The sequence below is a fragment of the Phyllobates terribilis genome, unplaced genomic scaffold (genome assembly GCF_046119375.1).
Source record: "Phyllobates terribilis strain yellow unplaced genomic scaffold, ASM4611937v1 Scaffold_1__5_contigs__length_1240528914, whole genome shotgun sequence".
NCBI lineage: Eukaryota > Metazoa > Chordata > Amphibia > Anura > Dendrobatidae > Phyllobates > Phyllobates terribilis.
In genome coordinates this window covers 612,547,081-612,563,300 of record NW_027362761.1, presented here as the reverse complement: position 1 = coordinate 612,563,300, position 16,220 = coordinate 612,547,081, and the positions used below count along the sequence as shown (strand labels likewise).

At 39.5% G+C, this 16,220-nt stretch overlaps 1 protein-coding gene across 1 annotated transcript in view; it reads right to left on the bottom strand.

The window, feature by feature from the left end:
- LOC141272556 (uncharacterized) overlaps positions 1–16,220 on the bottom strand; it is a 639,831-nt gene that overhangs the window by 482,695 nt on the left and 140,916 nt on the right. The window lies entirely within an intron of this gene.

Here is a 16,220-nt window from a genome sequence, read left to right as displayed (position 1 = left end):
ATAATAGATCCCTCTATGTGTAAGGACTCTATATAATAGATCCCTGTGTGTAAGGACTCTATATAATAGATCACTCTGTGTGTAAGGACTCTATATAATAGATCACTCTGTGTGTAAGGACTCTATATAATAGATCACTCTGTGTGTAAGGACTCTATATAATAGATCACTCTGTATGTAATGACTCTATATAATAGATCCGTCTGGGTGTAATGACTCTATATAATAGATCCGTCTGTGTGTAATGACTCTATACAATAGATCCCTCTGTGTGTAATGACTCTATATAATAGATCCCTCTGTGTGTAAGGACTCTATATAATAGATCCCTCTGTGTGTAAGGACTCTACATAATAGATCACTCTGTGTAAGGACTCTATATAATAGATCCCTCTGTGTGTAATGACTCCATATAATAGATCCCTCTGTGTGTAATGACTCTATATAATAGATCCCTCTGTGTGTAATGACTCTATATAATAGATCCCTCTGTGTGTAATGACTGTATATATTAGATCCCTCTGCGTGTAATGACTCTATATAATAGATCCCTCTGTGTGTAATGACTCTATATAATAGATCCCTCTGCGTGTAATGACTATATAATAGATCCCTCTGCGTAGAATGACTATATAATAGATCCCTCTGCGTGTAATGACTCTATATAATAGATCACTCTGTGAGTAATGATTCTATATAATAGATCCGTGTGTAAAGACTCTATATAATAGATCCATCGGTGTGTAATGACTCTATATAATAGATCCCTCTGTGTGTAATGACTCTATATAATAGATCCCTCTGTGTGTAATGACTCTATATAATAGATCCCTCTGTGTGCAATGACTCTATATAATAGATCCCTCTGTGTGTAGTGACTCTATATAATAGATCCCTCTGTGTGGAATGACTCTATATAATAGATCCCTCTGTGTGTAATGACTCTATATACTAGATCCCTCTGCGTGTAATGACTCTATATAATAGATCCCTCTGTGTGTAATGACTATAATAGATCCCTCTGTGTGTAAGGACTCTATATAATAGATCCCTCTATGTGTAAGGACTCTATATAATAGATCCCTGTGTGTAAGGACTCTATAATAGATCACTCTGTGTGTAAGGACTCTATATAATAGATCACTCTGTGTGTAAGGACTCTATATAATAGATCACTCTGTGTGTAAGGACTCTATATAATAGATCACTCTGTGTGTAAGGACTCTATATAATAGATCCCTCTGTGTGTAATGACTCTATATAATAGATCCCTCTGTGTGTAATGACTCTATATAATAGATCCCTCTGTGTGTAATGACTCTATATAATAGATCCCTCTGTGTGTAATGACTCTATATAATAGATCCCTCTGTGTGTAATGACTCTATATAATAGATCCCTCTGTGTGTAATGACTCTATATAATAGATCCCTCTGTTTGTAATGACTCTATACAATAGATCCTTCTGTGTGTAATGACTCTATATAATAGATCCCTCTGTGTGTAAGGACTCTATATAATAGATCCCTCTGTGTGTAAGGACTCTACATAATAGATCACTCTGTGTGTAAGGACTGTGAGCGAAATATGCTCTCTTCTATGCCTTCTGAACTCCAAATTAATAAGATTTGTTTTACGAGCGCTCGGGAAATCAGTACAGCACAGCCAGGAATGGTGTACTAGAAAAAGACTTCTGCTTTATTAACACATGTGACACTTTAAATAGGGTCAGAGACAAAGGAATAGTTCCCTCTGACCTATGAACCAATAGTAACCATAGGGGAGTGAACAGTAATGTGAAACCTCACTGCCCCTCTGTGTTACCTGATGACCATTACATAAGAGTGAAGACAAAATGGATACCACAGACAAACAAGATGGATTCTTTTCTCTCATATTTCCCCCCTTTTGTGACCAATTATGGCATCTCAGTAGGTATATAGGAGCGCGCTAGTCGCGTCCTCGGGACTTTGCTACCTGCTTCGCCTCAGTTCCATACCTAAACACCTATCACTGTATCACAACAATGGATCTTTTCTTGTCTGGCGTCCATAGTATACAATCAGGGGTTATGTGACACGGTTTTCCTTACATATAAACCTGAGTAACTTAGGTATAACATACATCAGCGCTTTTATGGCTACATATATCAGCAAGCAGAATAATAATAATTGCATACATGTATAATCCCTGAGAGCCCCCCACCTAGACCCTTGAACCAATTAGTGGGATTCAGGAAAGAGAATGTTTCTCCCACCAGGAGTCCTTGTTTGCATCGTGTTCCTGTAACCACTTATCCCTTATCTCGGGTATCTTCTGTATATCAGTCCTAACCTGGAGATTTCCCATAATGTCATGTGTAATGACAACATGCGGGACCGATGATCTGACACATCCCACCATAGCGGTCAGGTACTCCAGCACTATGGGGTGCTGTCAGTGACTACAATCAGCTGCTTCTGTATTATATTAGATGCATTAAGGACATCAAGCACCTGGAAGATCTGGTCATCTAGATAATCAGTCGCCTCCACCAGCTTATCCCACATCTGCGTTATGGACGGGTAAATCAATACGCTGCTCACAATCTTATTTGCCACCCCCATTTCTACAAGATACGGTTTACCCTTGGGTCTGGGATTGTCTGCAGCTCGTCTATATAATGTGTGTAGCGGGATTGCTTTAACATTTACTCTGGTGTGAGGCACTATAAAGGTTGATGGGGTCAGGAAGGCCGGTGTGCAGACCCCTATGAAGTTATTAGGTAACCACTTGTAGGCCTGATGTCCACATACAATGTACAAACTCTCCAGTGCTCCCATAACAGTGTTATTGAATAGACTAGCAATCCATTTAGACAACAAGGTGGAGCTTAATATGTCCATCATCTCTTCCTGATACTGAGTGTCATTTGACATAATACCTGATATCAGTCTTTCCAAGGTGACGTTTACACAGTGAAGCTCAGGATTGAGCGTGGCATCGACCGCTACACACTGTGTGATGTCAGTACTGACCCGTTACACTCAGAATACTCAGCTACACGCTGTGTGATGTCAGTACAGACCCATTACACTCAGAATACTCAGCTACACACTGTGTGATGTCAGTACTGACCCGTTACACTCAGAATACTCAGCTACACACTGTGTGATGTCAGTACAGACCCGTTACACTCAGAATACTCAGCTATACACTGTGTGATGTCAGTACTGACCCGTTACACTCAGAATACTGTAGAGAAAGCGACGTCTCTGGATCTTATCTGGATGCAGCTGCAAGAGGTGAAGTTGGGATAACAGGAGAGGTCAGCACGACTAGAAGCTCAAGGCATTCCTGTCTGACTTAGGCTGTGTGCCCACGTAGCGTTTTTCAAGCATATATGCTGCGGAATTTCCGCAGCGTAAACGCTTGAAAAACGCATGTAGATCCGCACCCCATGGTCCCCAATGGCATTCCGCAATGTCAATGCCCATGCTGCGGATTTTTCCGCAGCATATATGCTGCAGTCAAAAATCCGCAGCATGTTCATTAATTTTGCGGAAGCGCAGCGGAATCAATGTGCGGATGGTACCCAAGTCTGGAGGAGAGGAGACTCTCCTCCAGACCTGGGTACCAAAGAACCTGTAAAAAAAAGAAAAAATAAAGTTTATACTTATCTTATGATGTTTTCCCTCCGTCGCGCTGTTGTCTGAAGGACCTGCCACGTCATTGAGTCATGTGACCCACCACATGACTCAATGACGTCACCGCAGGTCCTGCACACAACAGCGTGAGCCGCTCAAGCCTCCGGACGGGGCAGAGAATGCATCGGAAGGTGAGTATAAAGTTTATTTTTTTATTTTTTACCATTCTGAACAAGTTGTCAAGCACTTTTCCAAGTGATGCTTGGAGAAGTGCTTGATAACCCGCATGCAGAAATGCATGCAAAGACGCCTCACAAACGCTTCTACCTGGCGGGAAAACCGCATGTAATATCCGCATGCGATTTTCCCGCCAGGGAGAAGCGTAAAAAATATGCTTCAGGTCCGCAACGTGGGCACATAGCCTTAGAGGCGGACCACTCCTGTTGAACAACAACCACGGCTCAGTCACCCGTGCAGCTACAGGCAAACCTACAGCTTTTTCTTTCCTGTTGTTATCTAGCTTATTGGGAAAAGTGCGGTTACTCAAATAGAACATTTCTTTCAGTCACTGGAATGGCTTAATAAGGCATAGTATTGGAGCTCACAGGACTGTGAGTGCAAATCCAACAGTCTTTCGCTAATGTACTCATGTCTTTTAAAAGTATTTGGTGATGTCTAATGAATTTATTATCCCAGTCATCATTCAGAACTTCATTTAATGTCTTTGCTAGAGACAATGCCACCACTATCCCCATTAGAACTGGTAAAATGGTCATCATTCTGCTGGTGGAGTGACTCTTTTACAGTGGCTGGCATGTATCCTAGTGGATTTTCCCTCAAGCTTCACCAAAGTTGCTGTGGTCAGAAGAACTAGGAATGGCCCATCAAATCTTGGATCAAGGCTTTTTCTGACGTGTCTTTTTAGGACCACCCAGTCTCCAGGCTTGAGATCATGTGTTCCAGACATTGATTCAGGGTCTGGAATGGAAGAATACACCTGTTTATCACACTGTTTAGGAGATTATGCAAGGCTGGCACATAGCTAGTCAGTCTGTCATTCTGCATCTGAAGTGACTGTGGGAAATATGACCCTGTTCTAGGTACTGAACCAAAAAGTATCTCATATGGAATGAGACCTGTTCTTATACTTGGAGTGTACCTTATTGAGAAAAGAGCTAGAGGCAAGCATTCGGTCCATGGTTTGCCGGTTTCCTCTTTTGCCTTCTGAATCTTTAACTTTAATGTCCCATTCAGTCTTTCTACCTTTCCTCTACTCTGTGGATGATAAGGTGTGTGTAAACCCTGCTCAATTCCCAAAGATTTTAAGATCTCTCTCATGATCTCTCCAGTGAAATGCGTACCTCTATCACTTTCAATCACTTCAGGAACCCCATATCTACATACCACCTCCTTCATGAGTTTTTGAGCAGTAATCTTTACGGTCGCTTTCTGCACCGGATATGCCTCAGGCCAACCTGAAAAGAGATCAACACACACAAGCAAGAACTCATATACCCCTACTCATGGTAGTTGTATATAGTCAATCTGCAATCTCTGGAACGGTAGAGCGGACGAGGGGTGTGTTTCTGCGGGATCTTCAGAGCTTTCCCTACGTTGTTGTGCACACGTCATACAAGACTGTGTGTGCCTGGCTGCCTGGGTACTGGACCCTGGCGCCACCCATACCTTGTCTACCAAAGCACACATAGCTGTTTTTGACAAATGTGTTAGTCCATGGGTTACCTGGGCCGTCACTGAGTAAAGAGCTGGCGGCAGGCAGAGCTTACTGCCCTTTTTCCACAAACCTTCCTCAGTCAGCTGGGCTCCCTGCGTCTCCACTCTTTTTCCTGTTGAACCGCCTGTTTCTACAGGGATTTAAGAATATCAGGAGTGACAGGTGCCACTGAGGTCACGGTCTGTACCGCTGCTAAACTCTCAACTCTCGGCCTCTTTGCTGCTTCCTTGGCGGCGGCATCCGCACAAGCATTTCTTCTGGCTTCATTGGTGTCAGCTCGAGTGTGAGCTTTATTCTCACTATGCCAAGGTTTGTTGGTAACAGGAGAGCCTTCATCAGGGCCCTTACGCTCTCTGTGGTTTATCGGTTTTTCATGTGACTTTAGGCAAGATCTACTATCTATACACACATTTGGCCGTCTTACCCTTTGCCGCTCTACACGCCTCAGTGAGTGCCCTCAGCTCTGCCTCCTGTGCCGATAGGTGAGGAGGGAGTGGTTCAGCTTTTATTACCTCATGTTGTGTGACCACAGCGTATCCAGTATAGAACCGACCAGCATCTTGGCATTTGGATCCATCTGCAAAAAAACTCAAAATTTGCATTAGCAATGAGTTCATCTGAGACATGTTCAAACCCTGGTGTCTCTTGCTACATCAGAGCTACACAATCATGGGGTGTATGTATTTCGCTTATTTCCTCCTCTGTCAGAGAATGTAAAAATAGTTCATTTTCCACATCTTTCCCCCCTTTTTGAATCCAATGGCAGAAGCTTAACTGGGTTCAAAACTGTACGTCGTTTGAGGTCTACATTTGGGGGAATGAGGAGAGCACATTAAAGTCAAAGTTGCTGGGTCATTGAAATGTGCCTAGAATGTACCTGACTGAGGCCACCATGAATGTCCTGTTGAGTGTATAGTGTGACCGTGAAATCAAGAACTATTTCTGTGGCCTTTTCAATAATTAGAATGAAGGGAAAAAGTCATTCCCAGCTATCTGCTATGTGAGTGGGGGCTGCTGCATTCCAGTCCCCCCGCCCCTTTTTCTATGGTAAAGAAAAAAAAACTTACTGTCTTTGTTCTGCAAATTTGAATCAACTCTTGCTCCACCCCTTTGGCTACTTATAGCAAATCCTTTGGGTCCTTCCCCCTCTGCTCTGGGCGCGCTTTTACAAGTCCCTCTCTAATTGGTTTCTTTAACCCTTCCACAAAAGCATTTCCCAATATACGTATATTTTCCCCTGGAAAATATCCCATATCTGTCCAAGTCATCTGTAAACGGGCAAAATATTTTTCTACAGCTTCATCTTTTTCTTGAGTTACGTCATTTAAAGATATAGATTGTTCTCTCTGTTTTGTCAATGCCCAACGCTGCAACATCTTACAATAGTCTTCCCCTGACTCTAATGTCTGTAAATATTCTGTTCCAGGTCTGTCAATCAGACCGTCCTGTCTCTTGCTTTATAATATGTGCAGTCACATCTCCTCCTTTTGCGTCTACTAAGGATTCTAAATCCTGCCATGTACAGTTGTATGTAACCTGTATCTGCTGAATTTGTCTATAGAAAGGAATAGACTTCTCATCAGGGAAGTTGTTTCATCACCTTGTGAGGGGGGCCATGCCTCGTGTGAGGAGTACTGGTCGTTGGTATGTGAAAGTATCCTCTATCAGCCCCCCTCTCACTGCTCTCTTCCCCCTCCCCATCCCATGTAATTAGCTCTGGGGGAGGAGGTGCACTATCAGCTACCACATGCGTCTTTGTTATAACTGGAAAAATCGGAGCAATTGGGGAACTGAATTTAAATTTAGTTATCTTGCAATTTGAACAGTTATTTTTCCATCCCATATTCTGTACCCTACATACTGTACATGTCACCGTCCTGGTCCGTTATAAGGAGGAGGTACTGATGATTCTGTCTCATTAAATCCGTTCAGTCCATTGTCAAAAGCACTCACACAATACTTTTACTTATAGTGCTTTTCTCATACTTTCTGCACTAATTACTTCCAGAGCCAACATTCTTTACCTGCTCAGCCTTCTCCCTGAACACATACGGACCAGACCCCCCTGTGGGGAATTTCAGTCATTTCAACATTCTTTTACTATCCGTTATGGCATCCTTGCCTTCACGTTATCTGCACATTCTACTTTTTGCTGTCTTTCCACTGGGTTTCTGTCTCCATTTACACGGCAAGTTTCCCATACTTGCCTCAAAATCGGTGCTAGCACCATATCAACAATAGGCACAAACCCAAGGGTCCAATAGGCAGGCACACAGCCACAGATCCTATTATTCTGTAGAGTAGCCCGTCACAAACCCACAAATACTACAATACAGCCCGTAAATGGTCCATAAGATACCCCTCTGGTGAGATGATCAGTCTCATCAGCCAAAACAAGATTCAGCAATCCTCTAAGTATAAGTATCACTATATCACACTCATACACTGATCAGATCACATGCACACAGTTCAAAAAGGCGTAGGTAACTCTTCCCAGTTCTTGGACTAGACTATTAATTGCAAAAATAACTCACCCGGATTGGAGGTGACCAGCTCACAGTAAAAGTGAAATTCTATTGTAAGAATAAGCTTCTTACCTTATGCTGCAGCGTTTGAATTCACTTTTACTGGAGAGTCCTCCTCACTCTAGATCCGGATGGTATAATGCACGTCTAGTTCCGGGACTTTTCAGCACCAAATTCTGTGAGCGAATTATGCTCTCCTCTATGCCTTCCGAACTCCAAATTAATAAGATTTGTTTTACGAGCGCTCGGGAAATCAGTACAGCACAGCCAGGAATGGTGTACTAGAAAAAGACTTCTGCTTTATTAACACATGTGACACTTTAAATAGGGTCAGAGACAAAGGAATAGTTCCCTCTGACCTATGAACCAATAGTAACCTTAGGGAAGTGAATAGTAATGTGAAACCTCCCCGCTCATCAATGTTACTTGATAATCACTACATAGGACAAAATGGAGACCACAGACAAACAAGATGGATTCTTTTCTCTCACAGGACTCTATATAATAGATCACTCTGTGTGTAAGGACTCTATATAATAGATCCCTCTGTGTGTAATGACTCTATATAATAGATCCCTCTGTGTGTAAGGACTCTATATAATAGATCCCTCTGTGTGTAATGACTCTATATAATAGATCCCTCTGTGTGTAATGACTCTATATAATAGATCACTCTGTGTGTAATAACTCTATATAATAAATCCCTCTGTGTGTAATGACTCTATATAATAGATTCCTCTGTGTGTAATGACTCTATATAATAGATCTCTCTGTGTGTAATGACTCTATATAATAGATCACTCTGTGTGTAATAACTCTATATAATAGATGCCTCTGTGTGTAATGACTCTATATAATAGATCACTCTGTGTGTAATAACTCTATATAATAGATCACTCTGTGTGTAATGACTCTATATAATAGATCCCTCTGTGTGTAATGACTCTATATAATAGATCCCTCTGTGTGTAATGACTCTATATAATAGATCCCTCTGTGTGTAATGTCTATATAATAGATCCCTCTACGTGTAATGACTCTAAATAATAGATCCCTGTGCGTGTAATGACTATATAATAGATCCCTCTGTGTGTAATGACTCTATATAATAGATCCCTCTGTGTGTAATGACTCTATATAAAAGATCCCTCTGCGTGTAATGACTCTATATAATAGATCACCCTGTTTGTAATGACTCTATATAATAGATCCCTCTGTGTGTAATGACTCTATATAATAGATCACTCTGTGTGTAATGACTATATAATAGATCCCTGTCTGTAAGGACTCTATATAATAGATCCCTCTGTGTGTAAGGACTCTATATAATAGATCCCTGTGTGTAAGGACTCTATATAATAGATCCCTCTGTGTGTAATGACTCTATATAATAGATTCCTCGGTGTGTAATGACTCTATATAATAGATCCCTGTGTGTAATGACTCTATATAATAGATCCCTGTGTGTAATGACTCTATATAATAGATCACTCTGTGTGTAATGACTCTATATAATAGATCCCTCTGTGTGCAATGACTCTATATAATAGATCCCTGTGTGCAATGACTCTATATAATAGATCCCTCTGTGTGTAATGACTCTATATAATAGATCCCTCTGTGTTTAATGACTCTATATAATAGATCCCTGTGTGTAATGACTCTATATAATAGATCCCTCAGTGTGTAATGACTCTATATAATAGATCCCTGTGTGTAATGACTCTATATAGTAGATCACTCTGTGTGTAATGACTCTATATAATAGATCCCTCTGTGTGCAATGACTCTATATAATAGATCCCTCTGTGTGCAATGACTCTATATAATAGATCCCTCTGTGTGCAATGACTCTATATAATAGATCCCTCTGTGTGTAAAGACTATATAATAGATCCCTCTGTGTGTAATGACTCTATATAATAGATCACTCTGTGTTTAATGTCTCTATATAATAGATCCCTCTGCGTGTAATGACTCTATATAATAGATCACTCTGCGTGTAATGACTCTATATAATAGATCCCTCTGCGTGTAATGACTCTATATAATAGATCACTCTGCGTGTAATGACTCTATATAATAGATCCCTCTGCGTGTAATGACTCTATATAATAGATCCCTCTGTGTGTAATGACTATATAATAGATCCCCCTGTGTGTAATGGCTCTATATAATAGATCCCCCTGTGTGTAATGACTCTATATAATAGATAGCTCTGTGTGTAATGACTCTATATAATAGATCCCTCTGCATGTAATGACTCTATATAATAGATCCCTCTGCGTGTAATGACTCTATATAGTAGATCCCTCTGCGTGTAATGACTCTATATAATAGATCCCTCTGCGTGTAATGACTCCATATAATAGATCCCTCTGCGTGTAATGACTCCATATAATAGATCGCTCTGCGTGTAATGACTCCATATAATAGATCCCTCTGCGTGTAATGACTCCATATAATAGATCCCTCTGCGTGTAATGACTCTATATAATAGATCCTTCTGCGTGTAATGACTCTATATAATAGATCCCTCTGCGTGTAATGACTCTATATAATAGATCCCTCTGCGTGTAATGACTCTATATAATAGATCCCTCTGCGTGTAATGACTCTATATAATAGGTCCCTCTGCGTGCAATGACTCTATATAATAGATCCCACTGTGTGCAATGACTCTATATAATAGATCCCTCTGTGTGCAATGACTCTATATAATAGATCCCTCTGTGTGCAATGACTCTATATAATAGATCCCTCTGTGTGCAATGACTCTATATAATAGATCCCTCTGTGTGTAAAGACTATATAATAGATCCCTCTGTGTGTAATGACTCTATATAATAGATCACTCTGTGTATAATGTCTCTATATAATAGATCCCTCTGCGTGTAATGACTCTATATAATAGATCACTCTGCGTGTAATGACTCTATATAATAGATCCCTCTGCGTGTAATGACTCTATATAATAGATCACTCTGCGTGTAATGACTCTATATAATAGATCCCTCTGTGTGTAATGACTCTATATAATAGATCCCTCTGTGTGTAATGGCTCTATAATAGATCCCCCTGTGTGTAATGGCTCTATATAATAGATCCCCCTGTGTGTAATGACTCTATATAATAGATAGCTCTGTGTGTAATGACTCTATATAATAGATCCCTCTGCGTGTAATGACTCTATATAATAGATCCCTCTGCATGTAATGACTCTATATAATAGATCCCTCTGCGTGTAATGACTCCATATAATAGATCCCTCTGCGTGTAATGACTCCATATAATAGATCCCTCTGCGTGTAATGACTCCATATAATAGATCGCTCTGCGTGTAATGACTCCATATAATAGATCCCTCTGCGTGTAATGACTCCATATAATAGATCCCTCTGCGTGTAATGACTCCATATAATAGATCCTTCTGCGTGTAATGACTCTATATAATAGATCCCTCTGTGTGTAATGACTCTATATAATAGATCCCTCTGCGTGTAATGACTCTATATAATAGATCCCTCTGCGTGTAATGACTCTATAATAGATCCCTCTGCGTGTAATGACTCTATATAATAGGTCCCTCTGCGTGCAATGACTCTATATAATAGATCCCTCTGTGTGCAATGACTCTATATAATAGATCCCTCTGTGTGCAATGACTCTATATAATAGATCCCTCTGTGTGTAATGACTCTATATAATAGATCCCTCTGTGTGTAATGACTCTATATAATAGACCCCTCTGTGTGCAATGACTCTATATAATAGATCACTCTGTGTGTAATGACTCTGTATAATAGATCGCTCTGTGTGCAATGACTCTGTATAATAGATCCCTCTGTGTGCAATGACTATATAATAGATCGCTCTGTGAGTAATGACTCTGTATAATAGATCCCTGTGTGTAATGACTCTATATAATAGATCGCTCTGTGTGCAATGACTCTATATAATAGATCCCTCTGTGTGTAATGACTCTATATAATAGATCACTCTGTGTGTAATAACTCTATATAATAGATCACTCTGTGTGTAATGACTCTATATAATAGATCCCTCTGTGTGTAATGACTCTATATAATAGATCCCTCTGTGTGTAATGTCTATATAATAGATCCCTCTACGTGTAATGACTCTAAATAATAGATCCCTGTGCGTGTAATGACTATATAATAGATCCCTCTGTGTGTAATGACTCTATATAATAGATCCCTCTGTGTGTAATGACTCTATATAAAAGATCCCTCTGCGTGTAATGACTCTAAATAATAGATCCCTCTGCGTGTAATGACTCTATATAATAGATCACCCTGTTTGTAATGACTATATAATAGATCCCTGTCTGTAATGACTCTATATAATAGATCCCTCTGTGTGTAAGACTCTATATAATAGATCCCTGTGTGTAAGGACTCTATATAATAGATCCCTCTGTGTGTAATGACTCTATATAATAGATTCCTCGGTGTGTAATGACTCTATATAATAGATCCCTGTGTGTAATGACTCTATATAATAGATCCCTCTGTGTGCAATGACTCTATATAATAGATCCCTGTGTGCAATGACTCTATATAATAGATCCCTCTGTGTGTAATGACTCTATATAATAGATCCCTCTGTGTTTAATGACTCTATATAATAGATCCCTGTGTGTAATGACTCTATATAGTAGATCACTCTGTGTGTAATGACTCTATATAATAGATCCCTCTGTGTGCAATGACTCTATATAATAGATCCCTCTGTGTGCAATGACTCTATATAATAGATCCCTCTGTGTGTAAAGACTATATAATAGATCCCTCTGTGTGTAATGACTCTATATAATAGATCACTCTGTGTATAATGTCTCTATATAATAGATCCCTCTGCGTGTAATGACTCTATATAATAGATCACTCTGCGTGTAATGACTCTATATAATAGATCCCTCTGCGTGTAATGACTCTATATAATAGATCACTCTGCGTGTAATGACTCTATATAATAGATCCCTCTGCGTGTAATGACTCTATATAATAGATCCCTCTGTGTGTAATGACTATATAATAGATCCCCCTGTGTGTAATGGCTCTATATAATAGATCCCCCTGTGTGTAATGACTCTATATAATAGATAGCTCTGTGTGTAATGACTCTATATAATAGATCCCTCTGCGTGTAATGACTCTATATAATAGATCCCTCTGCGTGTAATGACTCTATATAATAGATCCCTCTGCGTGTAATGACTCCATATAATAGATCCCTCTGCGTGTAATGACTCCATATAATAGATCCTTCTGCGTGTAATGACTCTATATAATAGATCCCTCTGCGTGTAATGACTCTATATAATAGATCCCTCTGCGTGTAATGACTCTATATAATAGATCCCTCTGCGTGTAATGACTCTATAATAGATCCCTCTGCGTGTAATGACTCTATATAATAGGTCCCTCTGCGTGCAATGACTATATAATAGATCCCTCTGTGTGCAATGACTCTATATAATAGATCCCTCTGTGTGCAATGACTCTATATAATAGATCCCTCTGTGTGTAATGACTCTATATAATAGATCCCTCTGTGTGTAATGACTCTATATAATAGACCCCTCTGTGTGCAATGACTCTATATAATAGATCACTCTGTGTGTAATGACTCTGTATAATAGATCGCTCTGTGTGCAATGACTCTGTATAATAGATCCCTCTGTGTGCAATGACTATATAATAGATCGCTCTGTGAGTAATGACTCTGTATAATAGATCCCTGTGTGTAATGACTCTATATAATAGATCGCTCTGTGTGTAATGACTCTATATAATAGATCCCTGTGTGTAATGACTCTATATAATAGATCCCTGTGTGTAATGACTCTATATAATAGATCCCTGTGTGTAATGACTCTATATAATAGATCCCTCTGTGTGTAAGGACTCTATATAATAGATCCCTCTGTGTGTAAGGACTCTATATAATAGATACCTCTGTGTGTAAGGACTCTATATAATAGATACCTCTGTGTGTAAGGACTCTATATAATAGATCCCTCTGTGTGTAATGAGTCTATATAATAGATCCCTCTGTGTGTAATGACTATAATAGATCCCTCTGTGTGTAATGTCTATATAATAGATCCCTCTACGTGTAATGACTCTAAATAATAGATCCCTGTGCGTGTAATGACTATATAATAGATCCCTGTGTGTAATGACTCTATATAATAGATCCCTCTGTGTGTAATGACTCTATATAAAAGATCCCTCTGCGTGTAATGACTCTAAATAATAGATCCCTCTGCGTGTAATGACTCTATATAATAGATCACTCTGTGTGTAATGACTCTATATAATAGATCCCTGTCTGTAATGACTCTATATAATAGATCCCTCTGTGTGTAAGGACTCTATATAATAGATCCCTGTGTGTAAGGACTCTATATAATAGATCCCTCTGTGTGTAATGACTCTATATAATAGATTCCTCGGTGTGTAATGACTCTATATAATAGATCCCTGTGTGTAATGACTCTATATAATAGATCCCTCTGTGTGCAATGACTCTATATAATAGATCCCTGTGTGCAATGACTCTATATAATAGATCCCTCTGTGTGTAATGACTCTATATAATAGATCCCTCTGTGTTTAATGACTCTATATAATAGATCCCTGTGTGTAATGACTCTATATAATAGATCCCTCAGTGTGTAATGACTCTATATAATAGATCCCTGTGTGTAATGACTCTATATAATAGATCACTCTGTGTGTAATGACTCTATATAATAGATCCCTCTGTGTGCAATGACTCTATATAATAGATCTCTCTGTGTGCAATGACTATATAATAGATCCCTCTGTGTGTAATGACTCTATATAATAGATCCCTCTGTGTGTAAAGACTATATAATAGATCCCTCTGTGTGTAATGACTCTATATAATAGATCACTCTGCGTATAATGTCTCTATATAATAGATCCCTCTGCGTGTAATGACTCTATATAATAGATCCCTCTGCGTGTAATGACTCTATATAATAGATCACTCTGCGTGTAATGACTCTATATAATAGATCCCTCTGTGTGTAATGACTATATAATAGATCCCCCTGTGTGTAATGGCTCTATATAATAGATCCCCCTGTGTGTAATGACTCTATATAATAGATCCCTCTGTGTGTAATGACTCTATATAATAGATCCCTCTGCGTGTAATGACTATATAATAGATCCCCCTGTGTGTAATGGCTCTATATAATAGATCCCCCTGTGTGTAATGACTCTATATAATAGATCGCTCTGCGTGTAATGACTCTATATAATAGATCCCTCTGCGTGTAATGACTCTATATAATAGATCCCTCTGCGTGTAATGACTCTATATAATAGATCCCTCTGCGTGTAATGACTCTATATAATAGATCCCTCTGCGTGTAATGACTCTATATAATAGATCCCTCTGCGTGTAATGACTCTATATAATAGATCCCTCTGCGTGTAATGACTCCATATAATAGATCCCTCTGTGTGTAATGACTCTATATAATAGATCCTTCTGTGTGTAATGACTCTATATAATAGATCCCTCTGTGTGTAATGACTCTATATAATAGATCCCTCTGTGTGTAATGACTGGACCTATTAATGCGTCCGAGGTTGGTAAGTAGTGACCAACCTGGATGTACGGATACATCCAAGGTCGTGAAGGGGTTAATGAGAGCCTGAATCTTTTTATTAATTGGAAATGTGCGCCTTATTTCCTGCTCTAATCCACCGAACAAGATATCTTGTATTGACTTGGGGGTCTTAGCATCTTAGCCCACGGTAGCTCTCACAGCCTTAATGAACCTGTGTCTTTTATAGGAGAGCACATCGCCATCAGAGGATGAAGAGGAAGAAGAATCCGATCCACATTCACTTTCCAACTTTATAGATTCATCTGAATCAGTTGATACATTTTTTGGACTTTTTCCTTCCCTTTCTATCATTTTCCTTATTAATAAGGGTCTTCAGGGAATCCTTAGCTTCTGCCCTGATCACGGATCTGAAATCCATGGTGAAGATGGGGGAGTCTTCACATGTGGTTCTCTCTGTACAATCTGTACAGTCTTTTCTGCCACAAGTCAGGTAACTTATCCCTACAAAGTGCACACATTATACTTAAGCTTTGTGCTACATTTCTTTCCTAGTAATTAAAGACAAGATAAAGGGACCTAATTATCATGGTGAACTTTCATGAAGATGACTCACCATCCTAATGTTTAATAATGGTACTAGATTCGGAGGCTGGATCAAATCACACGATTATTCTCCTCTGGAGATGGTGGATTCACGACCC